The sequence below is a fragment of the Cydia pomonella genome, chromosome 2 (assembly GCF_033807575.1).
Source record: "Cydia pomonella isolate Wapato2018A chromosome 2, ilCydPomo1, whole genome shotgun sequence".
Classification (NCBI taxonomy): domain Eukaryota; kingdom Metazoa; phylum Arthropoda; class Insecta; order Lepidoptera; family Tortricidae; genus Cydia; species Cydia pomonella.
The window spans coordinates 17515434-17528593 of NC_084704.1; the positions used below are offsets into that span (position 1 = coordinate 17515434).

At 35.0% G+C, this 13160-nt stretch overlaps 1 protein-coding gene across 2 annotated transcripts in view; it reads left to right on the forward strand.

The window, feature by feature from the left end:
- The first annotated feature begins 3637 nt into the window (after positions 1 to 3637).
- The window catches only part of LOC133515541 (protein peste-like), a 36641-nt gene continuing 27118 nt past the window's right edge, over positions 3638 to 13160 (forward strand). For both annotated transcript variants that reach the window (XM_061848090.1, XM_061848091.1), the window contains exon 1: positions 3638 to 4673. The gene's annotated coding sequence lies outside the window, so the exon portion shown is untranslated. The remainder of the gene's footprint in view (positions 4674 to 13160) is intronic.

Consider the following 13160-nt stretch of genomic DNA (forward strand, 5'->3'; position numbering starts at 1 on the left):
TGCGATCATTTTATTTTAAAAACCAGACCCCCTGAAGAAACTAATTGGTGACCCCTGCTATAAAAAGCTATTGAAATTTGGTTTTACGTGGATTTATTATACAATTTCCATTGATATTTAACTCCCCATTGCATAAATAATGATACTTTTACCTTCATGCTCAATTGAACTCTATAGAGTTCTCTCTCTCTTGAGTACTTTTAACAATTGCTATAAAAAAATATACTTACCCATGTTTTTTTTTAAACACATGTATTTTACTTTCCTCGTATGCGAAATAAAAAGTAGAGTACTTAACTCGGGTGAATGGCATAAGCCTCGGAATATTGGCGGTCTCACTGCGTTCGAACACCAAACTACCTCGGCAGAAATGAGTGCCTTTTATCCCTTGGTTAACAATCTACTATTATATAGGAGATCGTTGGAACGGTTGCTTTGTAAAACCTTCCGCTTGAAACAAACTGGGTTTTATCTTGTGATATAATTCAATCGAACGTACTCTTATATGAATAAAGTACTTATGTTTAAGGAGGATGGTTTGTTTAACCTACTTTATTGGCAACCGTTCAGGTTAATGTGTAACTCTAATTTAAATAATGCAGAATAACTGGTCCGTATGTCCCGTGCTGATAACGATGGCCAGCTATCCAGAGTTTCTAAAACACAAATACCCGAGCAAAACTCAACAGGCACATCATTTGCATCTTTTCACAGTCTACACGAAGCAGTGGAGATCTTAGACCGTTGGCGGCTGGGCACCATTCCCAACATAGTAGGACATAACCGTCTGGCGCGGGTCTAGCGATAGGTATGTGTATGAGTATTCTCTCAATCACCGCAAAATATCAAAATCAAAAATCAAAAAAATTTTATTGTATGGTTATGGGTTCTACAAAGGTCTTAGGTAAATGAGTCATGTTCTCCATATCCTGCCTTACAAAGGCGTACAATATTTGGTGAGGTACTTATCTTAGATCTAAATTCAATGTAAAGTACATTTATTAACAAAAACAAAGCATGATATTAAGTGATATAAATTGCCATATTATGTAATTTTACTTAATAATAATGATTATATAACAACAACATAATATTAATTACTTATTACATTATTATCATACTATTAATTACTAACATTATTGTGATTTACCTACTAACTTAGTAAAAAGTCATTTATGCTATAGAAGCATTGCTTGACTAACCAATCAAACAGTTTGTTTTTGAAAGGTAATGATGGCAGTTTCTTAAGGTCTGTGGGAAGCTTATTGAATATCTTTATACTCATGCATATAATGCTTTTTGAAAAGAGTGCTGATTTATGGTTAGTGCGTATTATGTCGTACATATATTTGGTTCTGATTGCTTGAGTAGTAGATTTTTTTACGGGAAACAAATCCGGATTATTTTTTACAAATATGCAGACTTCATATATGTAGAGTGATGGGAAAGTAAGTATTCTGTTATCGATAAAGTAAGGTCTACATGATTCCATTTGATTAATACCGTAAATGGAACGAATGCATTTTTTTTGTAATCTGAAAATTCTGTCTTTATTGCTGCTGTTTCCCCACATTATTAGTCCGTAACGCAGATTTGACATTATATATGAGTGGAAAGCGAGTAGGGCAGTTTGATCTGATGATATATTTTTTAGTCGTCGTAGAGGGTATATGAATTTGGCTATTTTTTTTAAAATATGTTCCGTATGGTGATGCCAGTTACTATGTGAATCAATAATTATGCCTAGGAATTTTGATTGGTTAACATTTTCTAGCTCACAACCCTTATAACTTATTTTTGGTTGGATGTTTTTTCCCTGTGGTGAGTAAAACTCCATTAATTTAGTTTTCTGTAAGTTGACTTGAAGGTTATTGGCTTCCATCCAAACATTAACGTCATGAAACACATTATTTATTTCAGCCTCATAGTTTTCAGTCTCATCACCACGAATAATTACGGAGCAATCATCAGCGAAAAGCAGTATCTTATGTTTTGTTATAGTCGGTAAATCGTTGATATAAATTAGAAACAGCAATGGACCAAGAATACTACCTTGTGATACTCCATAAATTACTTTTTTATATTCAGACCTGTAGGAATTTAATGTATTGCTTTTTTGGCAGTGTGCTTGAATTTCAGTACAATGGTGTCTGTTTTCGAGATATGATTTTAGCCATGAGTAGCAATTCCCTCGTATTCCGTAGGCATATAATTTGTCCAGGAGCCTTTTATGACACACTCGATCAAAGGCTTTGGACATATCCATAAAGATAGCAGATACAGGAATCCTGTCATCTCTACATGTACTGACAATTTTTATAAGCTCGTATACAGCTAAAGCCGTAGTTTTATTTGCTCGAAAGCCAAATTGTGCGTTGGTAAGTATATTATATTTATTAAAGAATTCAATTAATCTATGGTAAACAATTTTTTCTAGTATTTTCGAAAACACAGGGATAAGGGCAATCGGTCTATAATTATCTATATCGGAAGATTTACCTTTTTTAAGAACTGGTTTAACTATTGTTACTTTAAGTTTATTAGGAAAATAACCATCTCTAATGGATAAGTTAATAATATGGTTTAGCGGGTATATGAGTAGGTCAGCATTTTCTTTTATGAGTGAAGTTGGAATATTATCGTAGCCTACTGAATTTGTGTTCCGTAGATTCTTGATGATTCTATAGATTTCGGATGGATCTGTTGGTTTCATATATATACTAGATTTTAAAACATTACTTGTATATTTATTTTCCTGTATACTATTTTTACTGTTGGTACTAATTTCATCAATAAATTTATTATTAAATGCAGTAGCGATTTCGTCAGGTGAAGAAATTAAATTGTTGTTGACTAGTATTGATTCTATACTTTTATGTGAATCCTTGCTACTGGTATTTTCTTTGATGATATTCCAAGTTCCTCTAACAATATTATTACATTTTTCAACATATTGAGCATTTGTTATTTTGTGAGAAGTTACTATGCATTTCTTTAGTAAAGTTGCGTATGTTTTGTAGTTTTGCTTATGGTTTTCATTGGGAGAATGTATGTATCTTTGATACCTATAACGTTTACCTTTTGCAGAAATCTTAATTCCTGGTGTTAGCCATTTTGTCTTTTTCGTGCTATACATTTTTATTTTAACTAATGGAAAGCACAATTCAAAAAAGAGAGTAATAAGGTCATGAAATTCCGTAAATGCTTCATCCACATTATTTGCCCTAAATGTATCACTAAAAGACATTTTTTTAATGCATTCTCTAAATTTACTAAAATTATTCTTGTTCATGTCGCGTTTCCAAACATACCATGATTCTAATACCCTCTTATATAACGCAGGTATGGTCACAGTTTGGGCAGTGTGGTCAGATAATTTTAAATCATGAATAACTGCAGCATTTTTGGCATTAAAATTGAAAGCAAAATTATCAATGCAAGTACTTGTTTTTGTGGTTATCCTTGTAGGTTCATGAAATTGCAGTTTGAAATTATATTCTAGCAACAGAGATTCAAACGAAGTATTAATTAAGTTTTGATTGTTGCGGTTGATATTAAAATCACCACACAATATAATTTTATGATTAATTTTTTTTGTTATTCTTGACAACATAATATCCAATTTTTCGACATCTAAACAATGTGCACGGACGTAGCACATTTCGTAACACATTTAACGTATTGAGTTGAGTTGAGCAAAATCTATAATCTGATCACTTGACTGTCTACTTAGACGAAGCGAAGATATTATCGAACGTAGGTATCATCTACTAGCTTACAACTACGTAAACGTTTTTGTAGCTGTCCCTACGAAGATTAATAGTACTAGTAGTAGAGGCTCTGTGAGCAGTAGACCTCGCGTCAAAATATAAAAGTAAAAAATGGTTAAATCGTTGAGTAGATTATCACAGCCCACTTTAGTTTGTTGCACCATATACTTTGTGCCAATTACCGCAATTATTTTGAAAAAAAAAAATACAGTAAAAACTATACGACAAAAATTATATGTCACTATCGAACCTGCTCAAAAAGCTCAGTAGAGGAGGACAGACGGCCATAAACATTTTTGCCGAAGCTGAAACGGAGACCTTCCTTTTCGCTCGGTCACTTACCAAATTAGATAGGTACATGAAAAAAGTAAGTTAAAAAAGTAGAGACAGATAGGTAAGTACTAGTGTGGGTTACAAGTTAGTACCTAATCTATAAAATATATGACCAACCGCGGTTCCTCTATAATCTTTTAGTTCCTTGGGGAATAGCGTGTCTAGAAGGCATCTAAGTTCGATACTTGGTGGTCCCGCGTGGTTTTCTTTTCCATAGTCTATAAGTATGTAAGTAATTGATAACAACGCGACAGAGACTCACAAAAATGTTGCCGATAACTCATTAGGACAGCAGCTGTGACAGTATGTAAATACCTATAGATACAGCTTAAACATTAGTAAATAGGTACATTGTAGCTAATCTATCACGCGTGGGTTACGGTCAGAGACTGATAAGTTTCAGTATCGTTTGAACCTTTGAAGCACGTAGACGCGCTATCTACATGCGAACACTGAACCCAAATACGCGCCAAACATAATAAATAAACTTTTAAAATGAGTGGTCATTAGTGATAGTGTGATTTGTTTAACAAATCAGTGTTGTGGCATTTGTTGTCCGACTGTCCGGAGGTTAGTTTGGTAATGAGTAGATCTTAATAGTTTTATTTATTGGTGTTTAAATTATTTATAGCCTGCCATTATTCGTTTTATTGAATTAGGGCCGGATATTTATTTTGTTTATACGACTTACATATAACGTAGGCCTAGCCCATAATTAAGTTGATTGAGTTTAAAATAACTTAAAATTTAGCATACCTACCTACTTACTACTCCAGACAATTAGCAATATATATTGGAATAGTGTCATTTACTAGTACCTAAAATTAGTAAAATAGCAATTTTTTGAAATCGCTTAAGAGCCTTAAGTGTGTCAAACATACTAAGAACGTTCTTACGTTCGTCCTGCCTACGTATAACATTACCTATACTTAGGTATTTATTTAGTATTTAATTTATTTATTTAATTGTTTTACTTACCTAAATGGGCCCAGTGACCAGAACAGCTCTGGTACTTATAAAAAAAATATTTTAGTACAAGACAAACATCATTACATAGGTAACAATTTTTTTTATGAGTTTTGTTGAAAGGAACTCATCACATTACCAATCTACATTTACTTACATTTATATTTTAAAAGCTCTATTATTGCCCAACAAAATAAGTACATTTACCTATATTTCGGCTCTACCATGAGTATCAATATAGCGCATTAATATAATTTATAGGATGAAAATGTCACCCCGCTTACTACCGTTTGCGCCCCCACGCCAGATGTCGGGCTTCAGCGCACACTTTCCCGCTTCCTCAGCCACCGAATCTACAAAAAAATAATGTAGCAAAACCTACCCCAGACAACTACTGAGCAATAAATCAATATGATTTTCGTGATCGAACTAAACAACAAATGCATCATTAGGGATGACATCCTTATCATTAGAGCCACACTTCCTATCGTTGTTTTTGAGAACACTTCTTAGTTACCTAGAAATTATATGATCAGGGATCATGTCTTTCTACATTATAGAAATTGCAAATAATAACGATTTGCAGCTTTTATATACAATGTAAAAGACAGGATTTAAAATACGTACCTAATTCTCATCTCTTGCCCGGTTAGATCCTATATTTAATTATATTTATGTGTAATTACATAATTACGGTTATCGGATAAATCCCTTTACTTTAGTTCGTATAAAACATAGCAACTTGCCAAATTTTATGTTTCTAGGTTAACAGAAGAACTGGATAATCTTACACACTTAGCCCGAAACTAAGCAAAGTTTGTAATATTACTAGACGACGATATGCATATTTATATAGATAAATACATACTTAGATACATAGATAACATCCTTAACTCAGGAACAAATATTCGTGATAAAGTCACAAATAAATGCCCTTACCGGGATTCGAACCCGGGACCTCTTGCTTCATAGGCAGAGTCAATACCGACGAGTACCCAGTAAGCTAAAGTTATGTAGAAATCGGGGTCAACGTCGGATTAGAGTAGTCCTTAATCTAATTGAAACTTAACACTTAGTTTGTAAAAGAAAGGGCCGTAGACAATAAACCACATAAAAATAAACTGATAACCAATCACATTGATAATGTATCAATATATACAATGATACTAACAAATTTATAGGTATATCCACATACGCACCTGAGATGTTGATTGATTTTGCTTGTGTAGATACTACGGTTATTATAATAGTATTTTTCAAACTCGATAGGTATGGTGGCAGGTGTCACATCTATATAATTTATACCCTAAAAACGCCATGTATATCCCGCAAAATTTTAATAGGGTTGAAAAAACCCGGAAAAATCTCCATTTTTGTTTAAAAGCCATGTTTTTAAAGTTTTATTCGAAAAAAACAATGTCACTACTTAGTGTCTATATTTTTCGGATAAAAACGAAAAAAATCAGAAACAAACAGAAAAAATACGCACTTTGAAAATAATTTTTCTATTCATATTTACTTAATCCATAGTTTAGGTAGCTTTACCTGCTTAGGCATCTGTATTGTTATCCAAATGCTGGCAATTTTCCCCAAAAAAACTGAAAAATACGGGAAAAATCGAAAATTTCATAATGTCCTAAAAAACAATTGAATTTTTCGAGAATTTTCAACCCTAAATTGTATTTAAATGACGCCTGTCAGCGTACCCATCGAGTTTGAAAAATACAGGTTAATTTACAGGCAGGTTAGGAGCCTGCCTGTAAGTAAGTCTTACTTTATGAATGAATACATTTATTCATAATGTCTCCATACAATTTTAACAAGACAATCAAGATAAATTATTTATAGCAAGTATGCCAACTTAAAAAATTTCAAGTGTCCGCAACACAGTGAAAACATAAACAAATTCAAAATAAACCTTACATTGTGACACGTTCTACGACGCTTTAAGGGATAAAATTTAAATTGTAACTTTTTCCCGTTTATCACGCTTAGGTACTTTACTTACTCAATCTTTCGGTAAAATAAAATAAAAAAACCGGTCAAGTACGAGTTCGTTTTCCTCGCGCACCGAGGGTTACGTACAAACTATGAATTATCTCGTGTAACTATAAAGGCGAAAGATTTTTTGAGCAGAAGTACCTATACTAAGTATAATTGTGTACAGCGCCATCGCGCGATGTAATGCACGTTTGTTGGATTATCGAGGATAATTCTGTATCATGTGAACCGAAATCAAAAATTGATCTTTTATTTGAAACAAGGTGTATTTAATGTAATCTCATAGAAATAACAGGTGTAATAAACACACGTAAAATTGGTTGAATTGCAAACTGAATTCGGAAAGGTTTTTTGTTAGAAAAAAAAAAGTTACCAAGTTAGAGGTCTGATTATATTTCTCTTGTAAACTTTATAGTAATGTTAAAATTATGTAAAAATTTCATAATTTTTCGTCTGTAAACTTCGGCGATAAGAAGGACGGGGTGTATACGGTATTTTTTTCGCATTTTCCTTCATAAATCAAGTTTTTTTCTCTATGAATACAAAATGATACCCCACTTGACCTAGTCACTAAGACTTTGAAATTTTGCCCCGTCTTCATATTGGGCAAATGGGCATTTTCCATAGTTAATAATAAAACATTATACCTCTTACATTTCATTAAAGTGTCAAAAGGGCTTCTACGTGTTGGCTTCGGTTCCGCGCACGCCTCCCAAAGGTCCGGAACACAATTGTTCCGTGATGGGAAAAACATAATAATAATAATATTAATACTTTGGACGTGTCTGGGTTAGCGTTGTTCATAACTATTCCAAATTTCAAATCGATAGCTTAAGTATGTCTCGAGATATTTAGCGATGTGACAGACAGAGAAACAGACGGACGGACGGCTAGAGTCGCACCATAAGGGTTCCTTTTGTACATTTTTGGTACGGAACCTTAACAAAGGCAGCTGCGTTTGGTGTGACGTTGGGCACTATTGCGTAACGTACCTATCGAAAACTACTGCGTACGTATGTAGCTCATAGTACAAGTTTAAAATTGTAGTTCCTTACTTAACCTAGAGGAACTGTACAATTTCTCCATACAAGAAGTTTCCGCCGTCCCATAGTAAGTGCACAGGTACAAGAAATAGCGTAGGTAGTCTAAGACTTGATTTAAGGTATAAAAACAAAACATTAATTTATTCTGATACAAAATTCCGCGCTATTGTGTGCTAATTATAACTTTAGTATATACCTAGTTCGTAGGTATGATTCACTTTTAAAAATTAATTTCACCCTTGGGTGTAAATTACCTACTTTCTAATTGCATACGTGAAAAAACGTATTTTATAAATACGTGTGATCAAACGTTGAAAAATATTAAAATTAACCAAAAAGGTATATTCACTAGTTTCAGCTTCAATCTTTTAGCTGACTGTGTCTAAGGAAACTTATGTTCATCATCCTCTCATAAAGTACCAAATGACAGGCAGTCTTACAGAAAAATCGCTAATTTTACTCAAGCTATTTTTTTTATTATTATTTTACATCCTTATTTTCTTACTTCAGCTTAATTCCTAACAAAATGCCTGACATGAAAATCATTTTCATACATATCCTAACTATTCAATAGGCGTTTACCTATAGACAGTGGCCTCAAAAAAATTGTAAAGTAATTATGTAGGTACTTTGTGTCTAGGTAAGGTACCTAAGTTGACAACTCAGATCATAGAAAGTCAATGATTTACCTTGTTGAAAGGAAAATTGGTTAAAGTATAAAACTGTAAATTGAATAATATGGGTCCACCATCATCACCCTCCTAGCGGTTGTCCCGTACTCCTCCACATCCTCCGCTCCGCGTGGGTCCGCTTTCCTGCTTGTCTCCTTCCACTTCGCTTTATTCCGGACATCGTCTTCAGCTAACCCACAGGCGTTTAAATCTTTGGCGATGACATTGCGCCACCGCTGCCTTCCCTTTGCCCCTCCTGTTTGGGCCTGACAAAGCTAAGCTAAGGGCTCTGTTGTACCTATTCAGGCGGCCTTTGGCATGCCCAAACCGCATCTGCCGACTTTCTTGGATCTTATCGGCGACGTCTCTTACTTCGAGGCTACCGTGAATGTGTTCGTTTCGAACCCTATCAAACCTGTACCCCTAGTGTAAATATTTTCGACAGCGAAACGTGACGTACGCGTTTGCGTTAAGTGTCATTTTGTATGAGATTTTTGACTTTCCAAAACGTCCCGCTTGGCGCGCTGTTCAAAAACCCATACAAAATGAGACTTAACGCAAACGCGTACGTCACGTTTCGCTATCGACTAAATTTACACTAGGGGTACGGGATATAATAAATCTAATAACATAAGTACCTACTTAGTTCATATCTGCTGTGGTGTATTAGAGTAGGTACTTTCTGTTTGGCAAATGTCAAACATTCGTGCACCGCAAACCACGACGTACTTAAGTAGGTACAGTCAGCATCAAAATCAGCGTATCAGACTATATACGTTTAAAGCATCTACCTTTCTTTGAACAACTGTTGCTGACACTTTTGAACGCGAACTATCAAGATATATCGCTACTTGGTAAAGTATTCGAGGGTACAGTCAAGGTATTAAATATCGTTACGGACAAAGTGACAAAAATATGTACACACTACCTTAATATATCGGCATTAAGGTCGTGTATACATATTTTTGGCACTTTATCCGTTTCGATATTTAATACCTTGACTGTACCAAAAACTTTTAGTGCGATGTTTCATACGGGACCACGGATGCTGACTGTACATATGATCATTTTATTAAGTGTTTTGAAAATATGAGAATTACACATATACAGGCAACAGGTACCTTATAAAATTGGAAACTCGAGTCACAAAAATCTCCATTTTCGAGTCGGTATTTAAGTGTTGTTAACAATGTTGATCATAATTAGATATACAGGGTGATTTCGGGGTCGTGGAGCAAGAGAACAACACATCACACAGAATTCAAAGATGAGTCCAATGATGTTGCTGATTATTTATTATCACCAATAATTATGATTATTTTTCAGACGACAAGTAGAAAAAAAACATGTTTGCATACAGTTTGGTCACCCTACTCAATGTGACGTCTTGTCGCTTTCCATACAGCGTATGTCAAAAGTCATAGGGTGACCATGATTACTTCGTATAAGATTAATTTTACTTGAACATTAATAAAAATCAAACTAATTATCTTTCAATCAAATACTACCGTATGAGAATGTAAATCATTTATAGATTCAGAAAAAGTGGTTCTGGATCACTACCCAGAAATCAGCCTGTATATTTACAAATAAATAGTATGAAATACTTGTTATTCAATTTGATGTAGGTATTTACATAATAATATATTCAATATGCATCAACAAATTATATGATGGTAACTGAGAATTCGAAAGTGCTTATTGTTGCTAAAAAAGCTTGCTAGAAAGAAAAAAAGTGTTCTGTGCCTACCACACGAGGATTCGCCTGGCTACTAAAGCACCTACTTATGAGTATTTTAGGTATAATACAAGTAGCTCAAGGGTCACTGCGTACTGTGCGTACAGTTTATCTGATGTGAGCAGTATTCCTCTCTGCACCCGTCTTAAGCAGATACCTCGCAGATACCTACCAAAATAACTATAAAAAATTAAAGATAGAAAACTGGTTAAGTAAGTACCTAAATATTTAAAAGACTTTCTATTTTTGTTAATTAAAGGATCTAAACAACTTCCAGGGCTCAGAATTCTGGGTAATTCGAAATTAAATATTACATATACTACATCAATCATATTACAAGGAAATCTAACCTTGAAAAACAGCTCATCAACGTACAACAGAGGAGTCGTAATGTAATTTAATACCTACCACGTCAGGTTTTTAACCGACGTCAAAAAGGAGGAGGTACTCAACTAAAATTCTTGTTTATAGGGTTCCGTACTTCGAAAGGAAAAAACGGAACCCTTATAGGATCACTTTGTTGTTCGTCCGTCCGTCTGTCTGTCAAGACCCTTTTTCTCAGGAACGCGTGGAGGTATCAAGCTGGAATTTATATCAAATACTCAGGTCTACTGTCCCTTGGAGCTTTTTTTTATGATAGAGGAGGCAAACGAGCAGACGGATCACCTGATGGTAAGCGATTACCGCCGCCCATGGACACCTGCAACACCAGAGGGGTTGTAAGGAGCTGTGAAAAAAATCAAACTTCTAAGCCAACGCAATCAAAAGATACAGTCGTTTATGCCGCAAATTTCCGCGACAAATTATCGCGGTTTTGACACTCGCGAGGGAATCAAAACCTACAGGGTACTTCCCGTGAACTCAGAATCTTGAAATTTGGTACGAAGCAACGTCTTATAGCACACATTAATTTTCGATTTCTCGAAGACTCGACCAATTGGATTTTTTTGTTTTGGTTTTGTCATGGGGGAAACAAGGAAACATTTAACTCTTAAACCAGAAATGTGACTGTTGACACCTCTCGGTCATGTGCCTATGCATAACTGTTTGAAAACAAGAAATTACTATTTGAATAGGCCTCTGCTAATGAAAACCATAAAATTCTTCCAGCCAGTTCTTTTTAGGGTTTCCATACCTCAAAAGGAAAAAACGGGAACCTTATAGGATCATTTTGTTGTTGGTTAAATTTGTACGGAACCCACGGTGGGTGAGTCTGACTCGCACTTGTCCGGATTTTTTGTTTTTTGTTAAATATGTGGGTGTAGTATTTGAAAAGCCATATTAATTTAACATTAACCCATATCTGCCTATTAGGTCGACCCACTGGAAAAAACTTGCTACTACTCATCAAAATGAGCAAGAGCCTGTAACTTCGAGGAGTTCAGATCAGAAACTTGTTCTATAACCTATAACTCTAAATAAGTGTTACGTGGAAGGTTTTGCTTGTCGTGACTCTCTGAAAAGTAAGTAAGGTTCCAAACGCATTATCTTTCAACGTCTTCAAATCTTGCTGCACGGCTCGCGGTCCATATAACGTCCATTTAAGGCCACAGAGCGGCACTAAAAGGAGCAAACTGTCGTGAAATAAGACGCTGCGAGGCGGATACAGTAATTTTCTACTTGAGCCGGGACAATGGCTAGTGCGGCCGCACCGACCTGATAGCCTGTGAGGATTATTTTACAAACATGAAATAATTAGAGAAAGTAGCATTGTTCGTATATGTAGGTAATCTTCTAACCCTTGGAACAATCTGAGTTTAAACCGTCCCTCACTAGCCGGTAGGCTACTGCACTGCACTGCTGAAAATAGTGCCAACAATTGTTTAACTACTTCCTAAATAATTCGTGATTCTGTTGTTGTACTGACTATTCCGTTGACCGCTGTGAAGAGTAGTATCTATAACATTGTGAATGTTTTAGCCGAAGATGGACGAAGATTATTTAGGCAGGTAAATAAATTCGATCGTAGGTAGAGACGAAGCTAAGTCTGCACAGCATTGGTATATTGTGGCAGTGCCACCTTAAACTCTTGAGTCCTATGATAATATTATACCTAGTGGCAACTTCACACTTAGTCACTGCAAAGTCGCTGCAGAGTTATTTTACAGGGAATCGGACAATTTTTTCTGATAATCGAGAATGTCTGCAAATATGTGAAACGGAAAATACAATATGTAATAAGAGAAATCAGGTAATATTCAATTATTAAAAATGATATATTACATAGGTTATTCCTAAAGCATGACCTAATCATGTTTACGAGTTCAGAAAAAACTTAACAATTGAATTGTGGAAAGGAACCAACCAAAGAAACGTGAGAAATATCTGTCTGGATCTTAATTGGGACCATTTTTCAATAAGGATCCTCTCATGTGATTAACCTTTTATGATTCTGTTTAACGGAATTGAAACATCCGCTTAGCTTTGAGTTATAGACTTCACGATGGACTTGTCATCTCGCGACGCGGGCTTGGCACATCATTTGGGAACATATTTGATGGCACAAATAGACAGGGCAAATTTACTGGACAAAATCATCACTTAGAAGTCTATCCTTCCAGCCAGTATAAGATCAACTCAACATTTGCAAAATTACTTAACCACTCCCACTCTTGAGGATACGCTACTTTCTATTATT